This window comes from Silene latifolia, chromosome 6, assembly GCF_048544455.1.
Source record: "Silene latifolia isolate original U9 population chromosome 6, ASM4854445v1, whole genome shotgun sequence".
Taxonomy (NCBI): Eukaryota; Viridiplantae; Streptophyta; class Magnoliopsida; order Caryophyllales; family Caryophyllaceae; genus Silene; species Silene latifolia.
The window spans coordinates 63,798,638-63,817,280 of record NC_133531.1 but is presented as its reverse complement, the minus strand read 5'-3'; the positions used below and the strand labels follow the sequence as shown (position 1 = coordinate 63,817,280).

The 18,643-nt window shown below is 40.1% G+C and overlaps 1 long non-coding RNA gene and 1 other non-coding gene across 2 annotated transcripts; both read left to right on the top strand.

Annotated features, from left to right (window-relative positions):
- The first annotated feature begins 10,155 nt into the window (after window positions 1-10,155).
- LOC141588962 (small nucleolar RNA R71) lies at window positions 10,156-10,262 on the top strand. Its single transcript, XR_012519927.1, has one exon. It is a non-coding gene; the product is annotated as a small nucleolar RNA R71 (small nucleolar RNA).
- Window positions 10,263-15,102: 4,840 nt separating this feature from the next.
- Window positions 15,103-16,465, top strand: LOC141658768 (uncharacterized). Its single transcript, XR_012549409.1, has 3 exons — window positions 15,103-15,718; window positions 15,812-16,031; window positions 16,143-16,465. It is a non-coding gene; the product is annotated as an uncharacterized LOC141658768 (long non-coding RNA).
- Window positions 16,466-18,643: the final 2,178 nt, after the last annotated feature.

Here is an 18,643-nt window from a genome sequence, read left to right as displayed (position 1 = left end):
GTCCCTCTGCTCGATCGAATACGAAACCTCTCGATCGACCTGTTTCTTTTGGTCTTCCTCGATCGAGTAACCCACCAGCTCGATCGACCCAATCGCCATTCGATCGAGTACAAAAAGTACTCGATCGAGGGCTTCTTCTTGTTGACTCTTGGATTTCCGTCTTTATTTCCTCGAAATGCGTGCATTTCCCCAAACCTGCATAAAACATATCCAAACATATCCCAAATACCAAATACAAAAAACACAGTCTATAGTCTCAGTCTAAGCTAAAGAAATGTCTAAACTAATTGTCCTAATTAAAAACATAAAAATTAAATTCAAAGAAATTCAAACGAATATCTATTACAAGTTGTTACACGGGGCATTTCCCGTTTAATTCCCATTAACCTTCGATAGCCCCTTCGTGGGCTTAGACCGGAGGACGTCACTTCAGCGATACGACCGTCCTCTTTGATTTCCATGAGCTTGAATTATCATTTGCAAGAGGAGGAGGAACATAGTTCCAATATATGTAGGTTCGAACTCGTCTTCGTTCTCGCCCCTGTCATCTTCCTTGGCATCCTTTGCTCCGATTCGATTGATAATGGTCGTACCACGTCCTTTGACAACTCCTTTCTTGCCTTCATCCGCACTGCGGTAAGGAAAACAGACGATTTTTCCTCCTTTTTGCTCTCGATGAAGAGGCGGAGGGTTAGCAATAACGAGAATATTCTCCAAATTTTCATCCGGAGTGTCAATAATAGGGTCAACAGAAGAAAGGGCATTGCAAGGCTGAGCTTGCATGGGAGCCCTCCGGAACTTGGACCGATGAAAAGTCGGCTCCTCGTCCCCTACCGGAAGGTCAAAGTCTTCCCCCCGACGTCTATTACTTGCACGGGCGGTGGACAAAAATGGTCTCCTAAAATGATAGGGTGTGCACATCTTCGGGATATCTAAGACGACAAAATCAACGGGAATAAAGAACTTCCCGATCTGAACAGTACGTCTTCTGCTACACCTAGTGGCCGTGATAAACTACGGTCGGCCATCCGGACATCATGTTGGTGCAACTCAGCTTTGTCACACCAAGTCTCTTAGCTAGAGACAAAGGTAAAACACTTACGCTAGCGCCTAAATCGCATAGCGCATTATCAATCAATTGCATACCTATATGACAAGGGATCGAAAAACTACCCGGGTCTGATTGCTTAAGAGGTAGCTTATTTTGAGACAGGGCTGACCCCATCTCAGTCAAAGCTACGGTCTCATTATCATTAATGGTCCTCTTACGTGCTAAAATCTCTTTCATAAATTTTAAATAAGAGGGTACCTTGGTTAGCAATTCAGTGAACGGCACGGAAACTTCCAAACTCTTCAAAAGCTCAACAAATTTGCTAAACTGTTGATTAATCTTGGTATTCTGCAGCCGCCTCGGGAAGGGAACCGTAATTGGAATCTCGAGTCCCTTATTTCTCGCCTCCAAAGTGTCTTCTGGAGCAAGTTCGGTGTCCTTTGGACGCTTCTTACCTCTCGAACGAGGCCTTTCTGGTGATTCCTCGCTTAAACGAGCACTAGCAGGCTCTCGAATAAGCTTCCCGTCATCAATATCACTCGATCGAGCAATGTGTTTACTCGATCGAGCACCTTCTTCAAGAAACTTCCTCGATCGAGCAACATTCCCACTCGATCGACCATCTTCACTTCCGATTCACTCGATCGGGCGTAAAGACTACTCGATCGACCAGATTCTTCACCATTTCCACTCGATCGAACACCTGATTTCAGTCGATCGAGTAACTGCTTCGTCGTGAGCCCCTTTTTCTTAACAGAGCACTGTTCATCATCAGTTACAGCTATTTCCAGGTCTGATTTCTTCATTTCTGGTCCCTCATAAGAGAGACCGCTTCTCAACTCTATCAGATGCACCGTCTCATTTGGGTTCTTGTCATTTTGAGTTGGCAAATGACCGGGCTTCCTTGAGGATTGATTTTCGGCCAGTTGGGCAACTTGAGTCTCAAGTGCCTTGAATGCCGTGTCCTTCTGTTGTAATTGCTTTGCAATGGACTGCATCATGGACTTTAACTCACCTATCTCACTCACCCCACTAGATGACGAAGCACCTTGGTTAGGAGGGTTGAAAGACGGAGGCTTCTGATAGCCTTGTTGCTTCTGGTGTGGAGGAATATAGGGCTGCTGCTGCTGATTTGGAGGAGCGGTGGGGTTGAGTACGTTGTTCTGGTTACTCCACCTCAAATTGGGGTGGATATTCGGCTCGTAATGAGCGTTGTTTTGCCTGTAATGTTGGAAGGCAGCACATTGCTCATAAGGACTAGGACAATAATCAGCGACATGTCCATCTACCCCGCACCTCGTACAGACGAAAGGACCGTCTGTCATAGCATTAACCTGGTACATCCCTGGCTTGAGAGCTCCCCCTAGCTCATACTTGTCGAACCTAGCAGTAAGGGCTTCTAGTGCGGCCACTGAAGAGGATTCAACGGCTCTCCTTTGGTTTCCCCTTGAATTCCCGTATTCAGCCCTATGAGTGGCTAAATCATCTATGATTTTCCATCCCTTTGTCGGCCCCAAGTTGTCAGAAAATCGACCGTTGGCTGCTGCATCTAGTATAGCCCTCTGATCATCATATAAACCATTGTAAAAATGGTTGCACAGACTCCATTTTTCGAAACCGTGGTGCGGTATGGTCCGCACCAGTTTCTTAAACCGAAGCCATGCCTCGTGGAAATTCTCGTCGGGCCCTTGTTTGAAACTTGTTATCTGAGCTCTAATGGCGATGGTTCTTGAAGCAGAGAAATACTTCTTATAAAACGCTAATGCTAGCGTATTCCAATCTACTATGCCGTGAGCAGCTCGGTCCAAATCCCTATACCACTCCCTTGCAGCATCGCGGAGTGAGAAGATGAACATAGTTTCTTTGATCTGGTCAGCTGTCACGCCCGTGGGAGGAGGTATGGAGCAGTAATCAATGAAGGTCTCTATATGCTGAGCTGCATCTTCCTTCGCAGCTCCCCCGAACTGATTTTTCTCTACCATGCTAATGTAAGAAGGCTTCGGTTCGAACTTCCTAGCATCTCCTGGTAATTCGAACCCTTTATAGAGATTGTCAGCCGTGGGCTCGGAGTGACTAGCAATGGTTGCTTCCTCAGCCATTTCGGGAAATTCTGGGAAAGTAACAGATTCAAGTGATAAATCGGAAGCTGGAGAAGACGGCGGATTGTTTTCGAAAAGCTCGTTCTCGTAAAAACTGCCGCGAGAACTAGGCTCTTCCTCTGCCTGTTGCTCTTGAAATAGTAGTCTCCTTTTTACGTGCAGAGATCTCTCAATCTCGGGATCAAAAGGTAGTAGTGGACCACCTTGCGACCTGCGCATAAGACGAAACTACAGACAAGATATGAGAATAGTCTAAGGAACGATGTTCCTTAAACTAAAAGAAGAATTAAAAATAAAACAGCTAGTAATTAAACAATTGCCTCCCCGGCAACGGCGCCAAAATTTGACACGTCCGTCGCACTGTCAAAAATAAAACCTAACGGTCTCAACTAAAAATGTAGTAGAGGCAGTCGAGTATCGAATCCTCAGGGAGGTAATGTAACTACAGCTATCAATTTCTAATCCTATGGTAACAATTAGGTTTGATTAAATTTTGGTTCTAACTACGGAGTTGAAAGGAAGAGAAATGAGGCGAGAGCAGTAAAGCAAGAAGTGAATTAAACTATCAATAAGAGGGAGACATGTCGGGAATTCGGTTCACTACGGTAGTACAACAACTTAGCAGTAAATGACTCAAACGAACTAATGCGAGACGGATATTAGAAGGTCCTTTCGGTCCACTTCCCACCCTAAAATACCACTAACTCAACTTTCGTCCTCATTAGGGTAGTCTACTGTTTATAGCAGGCCTATATAGTCCAATCTTTCGATCCAGGATTAATTGTAGCCAGATTAATGGGTGACATAGAAGCGTGCACTCAACTAGGTCGAGAATTACAGTTATATTGCTATAGTGACAGAGTCTCTTAGTCAATTCGTCTAATTCATTCACTTACGTCGTCATTATTCTACCGCAGATCCCCTAATCCCAACATGAAAGGGTTTAGCTACTCATATTCGTAAATGAACTAACAGCAAACAAATTCCCAGCAGATGACATAATGAAATAATAATAGAATTCAATAATAGAAATTAGGGCAAGAAAGAATAATAACAATAACAAGAATTGAAAGCAACAGAAGGTTAATTATTATTAAAGAAGAAAGGAGATTACAATCTAAGCGATTCCGGCGTAAAGAACAACCGAGTCCGAGTGAAATAATCCCAAAATGCAAGCAACAGTAAAAGAAGAAGAGTAACGTAGGAAAAAGTAGCAGTAGTTCTAATGTGAATGATAGTCAAAGAGATCGTAAAAAGAAGAATAGTAAAAAGGAATAGTAAGAATGAATGACTAATAACCTCGTAAAACATAGGTTAAATAGCCAAAAATCCCTAAGTGTTTATGCGGAAATAATAAAACACGGACTGATTAAAGCCCAATATGTCGAAAACCTCTCGATCGAGTAGGCAAAACCACTCGATCGACCCATGTCTCAGCAGAAGTCCCTCGATCGACCAACAACCAACTCGATCGAGGACTTAGTCATGTTCAGCTAACTCGATCGAGGAAGGAACCTCTCGATCGAGCCTCAGGGAGCCTTGGAACCACTCGATCGACCTCCAAACAGCTCGATAGACCACTTGGGTCTTCAATTCAGCTCACGTCTTCACCCAAGTGCCTCGTAATGCGTGCAGCGACACTTCTAAGTGCAACATCTCACTCCGGGATAATCCCGTCTCCTCTTAATGCATGCAAAAAGGACGAAATGGAGCATGGTTCCGCTACTTCCGCGATTATCCCTACAAAAAGGACAAAATACACCAAAGTAGCCAATTCGGGGCAAAATACTATAAAAACAGTATATAAATGCATAGAAATACGTGCTGAAATAGGCCAAAAAGACTATACATTAGGCACGTATCAGGAACCGAGGTGGGAGTCCTTTGAATGTTGCTAGGACTCAAAACCAATGATCAAGATTTAAAAATTTGAAATAAGAGAAATAAACAAAGCTAAGAGGAGGTGTAGGAAACTCACAATGGATTGTGGCATCCTCCAAAAGCTTGTCAAACCTCAATTGTTTCTCATTGCGACATCCTCATCACTATCATCATTATCATCATGTTCCTCATTATCATCATCATCATCATCTACCTCCATGGACCCGGAGGCTTCACCACCATCATCATCACTTAAACTTTGTACCTCTTCCTCTTCTTCCTCATGGCAAGAATAGCTACCTTCCCCGCTCTCAACAACAATCTCCTTCCCCTTAGTAACTTCACTATCCAAGTTGGCATCTCTAGGAGCATTTGGGAAGAATACCCCCCTATCCGCCCAACTAGGAAAAGGACATGTAGGATCAAGCAGTCCTTGCCTAGCTAGAGGAAGGAGGGGTGGATATTGAGCTTGATAGGCATTGGCTCGGCCTTCATAAGCTTGCTTATGCATGTGTTGTAATAATTGAGTCAATTAGTCTTTGCCTACCGCTACATTTGTGCCATTTGGTGTGAATTCTTGGTAATCAATTGGATAAGGTGGAGTCACAATAGAGGAGGAGGAGGGCTTGGCATTCGATTCCCTATGTTGCTTCATAATCATCTCGGCTTCATCGGAGACGGGAAGTAGGTAGCTTGGACTTCGAACATTGATGCGGCATATCCTTCTTGGCAAGATGAAGGACTTAGCTTCTTTGGTGAGCCACTCAAATTTGTTGTCAAGATTATCATTCTTGAGCCAATGGAACTTGTTGATCATAGTGGCTAAATCAAGAAGGTTTCCACCTCTAACCGGTTTGTATGTCTTGTCTTTGTTAAAATCTGGGTTGAAGTGTTTTGCTACCCATTTTACTAAGCCTCCGTTGATAATAAAAGCCGCCCCATCTCTACCATTATCAACCTCAAGCCACCGATCAATTAAGAGTTGAAGTATGTTGTATTCCTTAGTGAACTTTTTTGTTGATGTTCATGGTGGATTCTAGGTAGACAAAGTCGAGCTCGGTGAAGTGATTAGTGCCTTTCCTTGCAATTAAAGTGTTGCCTACAACCTTATGCCACACTCTTATGCCCGGATGGTGGACATAAAGAACATGGCACTCATGAAAGGACTCAAATTTTCGTCCGGTGATTGCTTTCCATAGAGGTGCGGGATCATATTTCAAGGGCTTTTTCTCATAGTGAGAATGCTCTACAAGACCAAACACTTTGCCAAACTCTTCTATCGACATTCGTCTATCCTCATTTTCAAGGCGGAATTCAATATTTCTCCGAGTCTCTACCTTAGTTACCTTCAATGAGCTTACAAACTCCATGGTAAGGGAAGGGTAGGTTAATTCTTGCATCTCAAAGAGGTTATTCAACTTCATAGACTCGAAAAAATGCTTAGTCCTTTCAAGCACACCCAACTTGTCTAAGGCATCTTGATAAATGAATTTGGTAGGCAAAATAGTTTTTCTAGCAAGGGACATAAATGCTTTTCTATGAGAATCGTTTGTGAAAGTTACCTCCGGATAGTCTTGCAACTGCTCAATGACCGGAATAGGTGTAGCTTCCACCGTAGAGTAGCAATTACTTGACTTTCCACCCTTACTTGATGCACTACCATAGCTTTTGAAGCTAAAAGAGCTTGTTGCCTTTTGGAAAGATTGGAGGTTGTGGGTGCCTTGCTTCCACCTTTAGTCCTTGCCATGTTCTTCTCCTTGTCAAGAATCTATCAACAAACCAAAGTATTGCTTGAATGCTTATAGTCTCCTCAAGCTTCAATTAATCCCTAATCGATTTTGGGGTTTTCGAATTTGCCTTGAAACCCTAGAAAATCGATTCAATTTTTGAGGATTTTGATGTTTGAATGGTGTTTTGTTGATGAAGGAGTAGTTTGATTGTGATTTGAGGAAGTTTGGGTTTGATTTTGGTGAATTTGGGTGAGGAATTTGTGTTTTGTTGATAAGGGGATTGAGGGTTTTGAGGGAGAAAGGGTGTGTATTATGTTTGAATAAGATAGAAATAATATTGGGAAGGGGGGTTAATCCCGTGTTATATTCGTTCAGCAGTAGGAGATGGGCGGATTTCTCTGAAGACGCTCGGATTCTTAAAAACGAGCTCAGGAATTTCCAACCCGTGCTGAGACGCGCAGATTCGTTAGGAGACGGGCGGATTTCTCTGAAGACGCTCAGATTCTTAAACAGCGAGCTCAGGAATTTCCAACCCGTGCTGAGACGCACGAATTCTTTAAGAGACGGGCGGATTTCTGCAGGAGACGAGCGTCTTCTCTTGGGGACGCTCGGATTTATAGATAGTGGGAACTAATAATTTTTGAAGCAGCCAGGACGCGCAGATTGACCTTGAGACGAGCGGATTCAGACTAAGACGGGCGTCTTGTTTGTAATCTGCTCAGATTCTTAAACAATCCCAATTTTTTCAAATTCAGCACTTACAAGATGAGCGTCTCAGAGCTAGGACACTCGGATTGCTCCCAAGATGAGCGGATTCCCTCTGGGACGCTCAGATCCCTTCCTGTACCCACGAGTTCAATTCCACCCATGGGGATCTTCATTTCCCATATCATTCTTTCTTCTCTTTTGTTCAACATTGTGGGTGCACTATGAAGGCTTGGCTAGCCTAGACAATTGCTATCCCCACACTAAAGCAAACACCACACATCAAAGCACATTAAAATCCCTCCCTCACTTTCTCTCATAATGAAAATATTGATAATAGTATGAAATTGCAAATCCAAAATTGACAAAGAATGCAATAAATGAAATAAAATGATGGTTAAAGGGTTAGAATATTTACAAATGGTGGTTTAGGGAGGACTCGACCAATCTCTCACTCTTGAATGAGATGTCAAGGGGGCATAGCCAAGGTGTTGTTGATGTTGCTCAACACCTTGTAGAATTAATCAAAGGATTGTTCATTTTCATTGTAAAGATCGTCAATAGACCTTTGCACATTTTGTTCTTCATAATGGTGACCCATATCAAAGTGATGACAAGGATCAACATAGCCTTGGTCTAAGGTCATAGCACTGCCAATGTAGGGATTGACTAATCCTTCAAATTCGTCATCCCATAGACCACACACTTCACTAGCTTTCTCCCCAATGGTATCATGACTTGATGAAAACAACTCCTCTTTCTTGTTGTCATGGCCAATGAGGCCTTCTTCTTTGCTTGTCATGGTTGGTGGTGAGCTACTCAAGCTCTCATTGCTTTGAAAAGTTTTTTGCTGTTTGGATGGAATATCTTGAAGGTTATCCACTTTCTTCTTCCATATGGGTGGTGATTCTTTACTCATAGCTTGATCCTTAAATTGAGATGCTAACCTCTTCCTATCACTTTCTCGGCTATAGTGATCAACCTCGAAACATGGCTCATGTAATCGGGGAGCTCTCACTGTCTTGTCAAGATTAAAAGTAATTGTCTCATCCCCCACTTCAAGTGTGAGCTCTCCATGTTTCACATCAATCACCGCTCCCGCAGTATGCAAGAAAGGTCTTCCTAAAATGATAGGAATGTTTGAATCCTCCTCCATTTCTACAATGACAAAGTCTACCGGGATGAAGAATTTACCAATTCTCATGAGCACATCTTCCCATATCCCTAGAGGTATCTTTGTTGATCGATCCACCATTTGAAGCGTAATGTTGGTGCACTTGAGTTCTCCCATTCCTAGCCTCTTGCACACCGAATATGGCATGACACTTACACTTACTCCAAGGTCACATAATGCTTTGTTGATTGTAGTGTCGCCAATGGTGCATGGATTAGAGAAACTTTCCGGATATTTGAGTTTTGGAGGGGAACTTCCTTGTAGAATAGCACTACTCACATTGGTGAAGGCAATAGTCTCTAGATTTCGGATGGACTTCTTCTTGGTAAGGATATCTTTCATGTATTTTGCATAGGCCGGAACATGATTGATCAATTCCGTGAATGGGATTGAGACTTCTAAGTTCTCCACAATTTCCATGAACTTTCCAAGTTGTTCATCAAACTTAGGCTTAGCTTGACGACTTGGGAATGGAAGTCTAATCACAATAAGCTCTCTTTTCTTAGCCTTCTCTTCATTCTTCTTCTTTGAAATTTCATTGGTGGTGGGTTCTTCTTCTTTAGAGTTCTTTACTCTTTGCTTGTCACTAGCATCCACAACTTCTTCATCAATTGGTCTCTTTGGCCATTCATATCTTGTACCACTCCTCAAATGGAAGGCATTCACTGTTTCATGTCTTGGGGGATTACCTTGAGGTGGTAATTGCCTCTTTTGTCTTTGAGAGATAGAAGATGCTAATTGAGACATTTGGGTTTCCAACATCTTGGTGTAGGCTAGTATATTGTTGATGGTGATGTCTTTTCCTTGGCTATCTTTTTGCATTTGAGTGAAAAATGATTGTTAATTCTTTTGCATTTGGAGGACAGCTTTTTGAACATCAAAGCCTTGGTCATTTGTTTGATTGTATGAAGGCTGATTTTGATAACTTTGGTTTTGATTGCAAAAGGTCTTTCAGCTTGGTTTCTCATTGGAGGTGGGGTGTATGTTGGTTGAGGGTTTTGAACATTTTGGCTCTTGTATGAAAGATTGGGATGGAATTTGGAATTCTCATTGTAATAGTTGGAATAAGGGGTGCAACATTTGTATGTTTGGAAAGCATTCACTTGTTCACTTGTTCCCCTACACTCACTTTGCTCATGTCCCAAAGTTCCACAACTCTCACATACTCCACTTGGAATTGAGGATGATGCCACCATAGCATTAACATGTTGTTTAGGTGATTTAGAAGCTTCATCAAGCTTAGCCATGGCCTTCTCAAACTTCAAATTGATGGTATCAATATGAGCACTTAGTTGAGCACCCAATTGTGTGATGGAATCTACCTCATGCTTTCCTCCTCTAGTAGCCTTTCGAGGTCTACTATATTATGAATTATGCACCGCCATTTCTTCAATTTTAGCCCATGTTTGATTGTCATCAACTTCGGTAAACATCCCATTTGATCCCATGTTGAGGATATTGCGGGAATCTTCATATAGACCATTTCAAAATTGTTGCACAAGGAACCATTCACTAAGACCATGGTGTGGACAAGAACGACAAGTGTCCTTAAATCTCTCCCATGCCTCGTACAATGATTCTTCATCTCTTTGCTTAAACCCGGTGATTTGGGCTCTCAACATGTTAGTCTTCTCCGGAGGATATAATTTCTTATAGAAAGCAAGTGCTAACTTCTTCCATGAATCAATACCAAGAGTAGCCTTGTCTAGGCCTTTCAACCATTGTTTCGCGGTACCAATCAAAGAAAAAGGAAATAATACCCATCAGATTTGGTCTTGAGTACCTCCAGTTTGAGAAATTGCATCACAATAGTCACAAAAAGTCTCCATATGTGAATGAGGGTCTTCACTAGACATCCCTCCAAATTGACTTCTCTCGACTAATTGTATGAATGCGGATTTGGCAATGAAATTACCGGTTAGATGTTGTGGTGTAGGAGTACCATTTTGTAAGTTCTCCTCGGTTGGTACGGAATGTGATGAAAACTTAGGCATTGTGGGTTGGTTTTGTGGTGGGTTTTGTATTGGGTTATCCTCTCCTTCTCTTGCAAAAGGGTTGGTAAATTCAATGTTATTTGGTTGAATGTCCACAATCTCACTAATACCTATAACTCTTGAAGTACCTCTAGCAACTCTTCTATTGATTGTTAAGGTCCTTTCAATTTCGAAATCAATAGGCAATGGATTACCTTGTGATCTCCTAGTCATGCAAAATATCAAACAACTTGAAAACAATTAGAACAACCTTGAGGAGTTTTACTTCCCCAAGGTAAAGAAAGACACAACTAAAAACAATTAATTAAAATCAAATCAATTTAACACCGTCCCCGGCAAGGGTGCTATTTTTGGTGCGGTCAAACACGTCGTCAAAAGCTACCAACCAAAACAATATTTATAACTTCACGAACTACTCTTAGCAAAGAGGCAAGTAAAGGTCGGATCCCAAGGGACGGGTATTGATGTAGGATTTTTAATTGCAAATGGTTGTGTCTAAGGGTGTCACAAAATTGGGTTGAGATGGAATTGGTCTAACTAATTAACAAGAAGAAAGTAAATCAATAAAAACAAAGCAAGGTAAAGAAATGGAGATTTAAACAAATGATTAAAGGCTAGGGTGTCATGGGTTCATAGGGGATTCATGGGAATTGATCATACAAACATGTTCTCAATTATATGCAAGCACTTATTGTTGTGATGGGATCGAGTTGGTGTATAAGCTTACAATCCCTAGGAAGGTTTGGGTCCCGGAGTAGAATCGATTAGATTGTACAACACCTACAAGTTGACTTAATCCTTCCTATTCAACTTTATGCATGGTCTAATGAGGCTCGAGTTGGTTTATATGCTTACAAGCCTCATTGAAAAGATAGGTGATGGATCAAAAAATGCAATGATTCATAGGCTCGCATTTCATCAAACATAACATGTGCATAAGTTGAAATCACAATAAGCAAGCAAATTAATTATGAAAACATATTAGATTAAGCATGAATCATTCCCCATGTTTGATTGCCCTAATTCCCAACTAACCCTATCTAAGCGACTACTTACTCATTACCAAATTCAACATGCTAATAAGATTTTCAATCAAACTAACAAGGCTAAACATGATGAACAAATGAAAGTAATTAGCAATAATTAAACAAGGGTAAAGATAATTATACCTATGCAGATGATCCAAATAATAAAGCAAAATAATAATAGAAGTACTTGATGATTGATGGAAGGTTGTCAATCTCCCAAATAAACCCAAATAATCTTCTAATTACCCAAAATAAATGAAGAACAATAGAGAAATTAAGTAGAGATTAATATTGATCAATCGTGTTACAACTAATTTGAGAGTATTAAGAACTAATTAAGGATGGATTAAAATGAGATTAAGAGAATATTAAGAGATCATGCTAATCTAGGTAGTACAAAGGGGTATTTATACTAAAGATTAAGTACAAACATTAGGGTTACTAATGGATTAAATGACTATTAAGACCCTAAGAAAAGTTGAGGAAATGCTCCTCTCGAAAGAAATGAGCATATTCTCGTGCTAGTCTTGCCACGATCCGTGCGTCTTGAAGTAAGGCACGGGCTGTTTTGTCTTAGGATCCACTCGGATCCTGGGGAAGACGCTCGGATCAGACTGCTGCAATTCGCTCATCTCTGGCACAAGACGCTCGGATCATGCTACTGGGAGACACCCGGATTGTGCTCGATCCGCTCGGAGTTCTGGGCAGACAACTTTTCTTCTTTTCCTCCCTAACAATCCGCAAGGATCATTTCGGGGATGCAAGGATCCTTTCATCATTGCCCATTTCACTTTATTATCTATTTAGGCCTCTAGTATTGGTCTTCTCTTTGATGCTTGGTCATTAGATGCGATCAATTTAGCTCCATTTTGCCTTGTAACTGCAAGGTTAGCACTCCTTTCCTATCAAGGATACAAAACCTCAAAGAATATGCAAAAGGGAAAGCTAAAGATAGTAAATGACCCAATTATGTGCTATAAAGCATGGGAACGGGGTTAATTCGGGGACTAAATATGCTCAAATATGAGTCACATCAGGTATAATAAGAACCCGGCCGGATGACATCTATTGTCACATTTGAATCATTGCCTGTCAACTTTCTTAGTTGCCCACAATCCAGGGCAATGTTTCTTAACATATCCGATCAGATAAATGATGTGACATAGGACACAACAGGTGTCTCGTATATATAGGCAAGACTCAACAAAATTCCAATAAGGACCGCTTTATTCCTTTATGTCAAACGCGGGGTATCTGTGAACTTCTGGCCACTAGCATTTACATGTGGATTTCCGACCACTTATACTTGAACAATATAAATATATTGCACTGATTACATATCCCAAAAATAAAATGGAATATAAGCCAATATTTTTTTTATATGTTTGATGTCGAGTAAGTGTTCTTTAATACAATGGTTGTGATCAACTAGCTTTTAAAAAAATATGGTACACATAATACGGTATTGTCCTTATAAAATAATGTTAAATAATAAAGTAAAGTCCATGTGAACACCGCTACAACAATTCTCAACTTAATGTAATATAGGATTTTGTTAATTATTTGCGGCCAACGTAAAAATAATAACCTGACCCATGAATTGTAAAATTACGTGTTACGTGAATTTTTGTTTTAGTGAATGAGCAAGTAAATTTTAATGGGGTTTTCTTATGATGAATTGATCTTTACCCACTAGTCTAATACCCATTAATATATTTAATAAACATGCGTAGTCTAATACCCACTAATTAAGGTATTTCATGCATCTCTGTTCCAACACATATCCAAATTATTTTTATTATGCTGTAACATAAAAGTAAGGTAATTAGTAAGTTTTACATGATGCATATATCTCTTATTGTGTACGTATGATGTGATGATTATAACATATCTAAAAGAATTATTTAATAAGAATACTCTAAACTATGATGGACCTTCTCAAATTACTCCAACCTTTGTTTTAACTACCAACATAATATACTATTACCCACTTTAACTTTGAATAGAATTAGGTGACTAGTTACCTGATAAACATGTAACCTTTATTTTTAAAACTGTTTAGTCCTCCTTAGCGGGCTTATAGAAGTAGGTGCATGAGACCGACCCATAAGCAAGTGAGGTTCCATCCTATAACCAATTGGTGATAGGAGGAGTAGCCCACTAACTTATAAGCTAGCCTCTTCACTATTATTCTACCGATGTGGGACAATGCCCCTCACACACATATGGGAAGAGACCTCAACAATATCCCTCTTTCACATGTGTGTGTGCTGAAACTCCTCCTCACTTGGCACTACTCCGCACCCGACACAACCCCGCGTCGGGCCGACCAGGCTACTCCGCATGATGCTACTCCGCATCTCTTGTCAACCAAGGGAGAGAGTCCAACGGTGGTGCTACTCCGCAACCACGACGCTACTCCGCGTCATCTCGAGCACCGTCACCACATCGCACCTTGCGATCCCAAGCCGAACCATCGGCTCTGATACCACTTGTTGAGTCCTCCGCAGCGGACTTATAGAAGTAGGTGCATGAGGCCGACCCATAAGCAAGTGAGGTTCCATCCAAAACCAATTGCTGATAGGAGGAGTAGCCCACTAACTTATAAGCTAGCCTCTTAACTATTATTCTACCTATGTGGGACAATGCCCCTCACACACATATAGGAAGAGACCTCAACAACCTTGGTAGGCAACTCAAAGTTATACAAGTTCCAACTATAACCTTGAGCCATAAATCTCAGGGTTACGTTAGTTTCAGCAATAACCTTAACTCGTATCCAATGTTATAGTAGATTCAGCTATAACCTGGATTTATATTTCCAAGGTTATACCTGTTTCAGCCATAACTAGAGTAACAACCCAAAGTTGTACTAACTTCAGCTATAACACTTGAATCATCATCAAGGTTATACTAGCTTTAACTATAACTTTGGAGAGAACTCTTGGCCGCATATCATGCCGCCACTAGGGTTTGATTCGTAAACCCTAATTGCGCTCATGAAACCCATAATAAACATGTAAACAACATATCAGATATAATTAAATCATTAAATCATATACAAACATGCGAAAACATAATTAATCATGATAATAAACAATCAAACATGTACCAATCATACAAACAAATGATTAAATCATATTAATTACATCAATTGGCATAAACACAATTAAAGGAAAACACCTAGTTACCTTATTAAGCAAATAATCCTAAAGATCGTCTTCCACGATATAAACGTCTTCTTCAGATGCGGTCTCCACGCCTTTATTGAATCATCCACGTGCTTAAGATAACGAGTCTAATAAATATACTAATATATATATATATATATATATATATATATATATATATATATATATATATATATATATATATATATATATATATATATATATATATATATCGGGGTCCCGTTTAACTATTGTTCGGTGCGAACTGTACGAACTTAGCTGTACAACCGTTAGATTATCAAATCCCCAAAGTCCCCATTTAATCTCGTCTTCTCTTAAATTATCAAAATACCATCAACTCATCCGACCTTTCATCCCCGCTGAACCTACCACCACCTTCGTCCACTTAGAAACCACCGTGGGAAACGCCCGAGACCTCAAAAACGCCCCGGTGGTAACCATTCCACCACCGTCGCTTCACATTACACCCGGAAGAAGTTGCAGCGTAACAACTTTTGTCAGAACAACGGCGGAGCAACATTGAGAACGGCTGATTCCCACCCAACCCGCCACCTTCCCCGACTCCACCTAAATCGTCGCTACGGTATATGGTCTGGGTAGCTGATTGTCAGAGAAAATAAAGCGATTTTGGCTCTAATGTGTGCTCGAGGGTGGTGGTCGCCCATGGTGGCGCGAAGGTACAACGAGTCCGGGTTGTTGCTTAAACGGCGAGCTGAGATTGGTGAGAAAGGACATGGTGATAGATTGATGATGGGAATGACGAGATCGGAACACAAAGAAGGTGATTGAGTTGTGCCGCCGTGGGTGGGTGCCGGTGCAGTGGAGCTGAGATTTGAGAATCGATCGACGATGACGAAATAGGATGGTTAGCGCGGTCTTTGAAATTAATGTGCATTTTTTAATGTAGTGCTGCAACAGTTATACACCTTCGTGTTTTCCCTTTTTTCTGTTTTTGCAGGGATATGTTGATTTCGGCCGCTTCGATGGATTCAACAACTTTGTTACTGGTTCCGAAAAAGTTAATTAAACTGACTATGAATTACTGAATTAGTATAAACTGAATTACCTACGAAATGGATGCTCACTCTCTAAGCTCATTCCGCATCGGCGATGGCTCTAAAATCATGCTCATGGCTTCTCAAGGGCGTGTTAGTATCACCTCTTTGATATCCATCCAGGTCACCACTTCTTCTACTAACTGTCTGATTGATGAATTCAATTCAATTAATGATTTGTGGTGGGTTTGTGTTTGTAGAAATTGATAAGTATAAGATTTCTGAGCAATGTAGGGTGCCTATGACCGAGCAGGATATTAAGACGAGGAAGGATTTGCTGGAGGAGGATTTTGTCAAGAATAATCCTGGGTGCGTTCAGGAGTTGGAGTTGATGGTTAAGAGTAAGCAAAAGGCGGAAATTCAGGCGCTTAGTTCTTTTGGGTTTCAGTACTTGTCTGATGTTTATTTGCCTCTTAAGTTGCAGCAGCGCGATTGGCTCTGACTCTGCGGGTGGTTGTTGTTGGTTTGTTTTATAGCCTTAGAAGAGTTGGTTCAGGAAAATGGTTTTTATGTGTCTTGTTTGTACTTATACCTTTCATAATCGAATGTTAAATTGCATTTGTTACAATGGTTTTCTTGTTGCATTTCTTTTGTTTGTGGTTATTTTCTTGTATGGTCTGCCTTTCTGTTTTCTGATTGAAAACTCCTACATCAGGTGTAACAGAAACCATTTTCGCAAAACCAAGACTGATACGGAATAGATTTTAATTATAAGAGATGTCTTATAAAGCGAAACTTAGCAAACATCACTACACTACAAGGCTGGAACAATTTAGCGACTAAAATTTCCATAGCAAATTAAGCATAGAAAAAGAATGAGGATCAAGCGTACCTCTGTTTATAGAGCAATAATAATGCTCTAGTTGTTGCAATGCTGCATTATCATTTTATTACGTCTGCTGATCTGGTACTGATCAATTAAGAGACTTCTAGTCAACTTAAGAGAATGATCAATAGCCTCAATCTATTTGTACCTCATCCTGTAGACAATGGATGACTCAAATTAGCTCGCATTTAAAAAAAACGGAAAACAAAGAGAGAATTTGATCAAGGGGTATACTAGGCAATTTGCATGCAGGAGAAGCATGTGTGTCAACGGCCATGCTTACGAAGTGATAAGAGTTGGAATTGAATAAGTTACGCAAAGTCTTACCTTGTATGTGATCTTTGAGAATTAAATGAAAAAACAATGGTTTTCTTGTTGCATTTCTTTTGTTTGTGGTTATTTTCTTGTATGGTCTGCCTTTCTGTTTTCTGATTGAGCCAATGAACATTACTGAGTGTGATCTTTAGCAACTTAAAGTTATGCATTAAGTTAAAGTAGCGTATCTAGCTATTTAAAGAAAAATATCTAGTAACTTAAAGGAGTGTATCTAGCTAGTTTAAGGTATGTATCTAGACATTTAAAAGAGTGTATCTAACAACTTGAAGTTATGCATTAAGTTAAAGGAGTGTATCTAGCTATTTAAAGAAATGTATCTAGTTACTGAAAGGAGTGTATCTAGCTAGTTTAAGGTGTGTATCTAGTCATTTAAAGGAGTGTATCTAGCTACTTAAAGTTATGCATTAAGTTAAAAGAGTGTATCTAGCTATTTAAAGAAATGTATCTAGTTACTTAAATGAGTGTATCTTGCAATTTAAAGAAATGTATCTAGTAACTTAAAGGAGCGTATCTAATACTTTAAAGGTATGCATTATAAGTTAAAGGAGCGTATCTAGCTATTTAAAGAAATGTATCTAGTTACTTAAAGGAGTGTATCTAGCAATTTAAAGGAGTGTATCTAGCAATTTAAAGAAATGTATCTAGTTACTTAAAAGAGTGTATCTAGCAATTTAAAGAAATGTATCTAGTTATTTAAAGGAGTGTATCTAGGAAGTTAACGGAGCGTATCTAGCAACTTAAAGAAATGTATCTAGTAACTTAAAAGAGGTATCTAGCAACTTAAAGAAATGTATCTAGTAACTAGGTAGAGGTATGATCCTATTCCTCTTCAGAAAATGAAATCGTTAAAACTAGTTAGAGGTATGTTAGTTACCGATAATGCCATATTTTACCCGTTTTTAACCTACATTTTGTCTCCTATTTAGTCAAATTAGTAGCTCGACTTTGTTATTATTAATTCATATTGGAATAAAATGAAATATTATTACTTTTAAGTTAATTAGTGTCAATTTATATTATTTGTTGGAATGTTGGTACTCCTCTCATATTTTTGTATTTGTAGGTATCGAGTTAGTGAGAACGGATGAATAAGATGAACTCAAATTGGAAATCCAAGTAGCCATATGGAAACAAATCAAATAAAAGAAAGCAAGGAGTTGACCAATGACTTTTATAAAGTCAGAAAGCCCCTGCTTCCTTCCTTTTGCTACACAACTCCACCAACAATTTCATTTAACAATTCAATGGCCAAGTTTTTGTGAATTCACCATTGTGAACCAGTAACCCACCAAAATCAACCCCAGCTCATCTCGACATCGAAACCAAGCCGTGACCACCATCTCCATCTTCAACACTAAACTCGGAATCAAAACCCGAGTCCGGTTCACCACTTCCACCAATTGAAGCCACGATGAGCTGCTCCTACACTTCCATTTCGCACCATCCATCATCATCACCACCGGAGCAGTAACACTCCGTCGCAATATTCAACCTTCGCCGGATCTACAAATAAAACGATGCTCGGATTTAAAAATTACCGTCAGAGCTTCGCCGGAGTATAAGTGGTCATTCT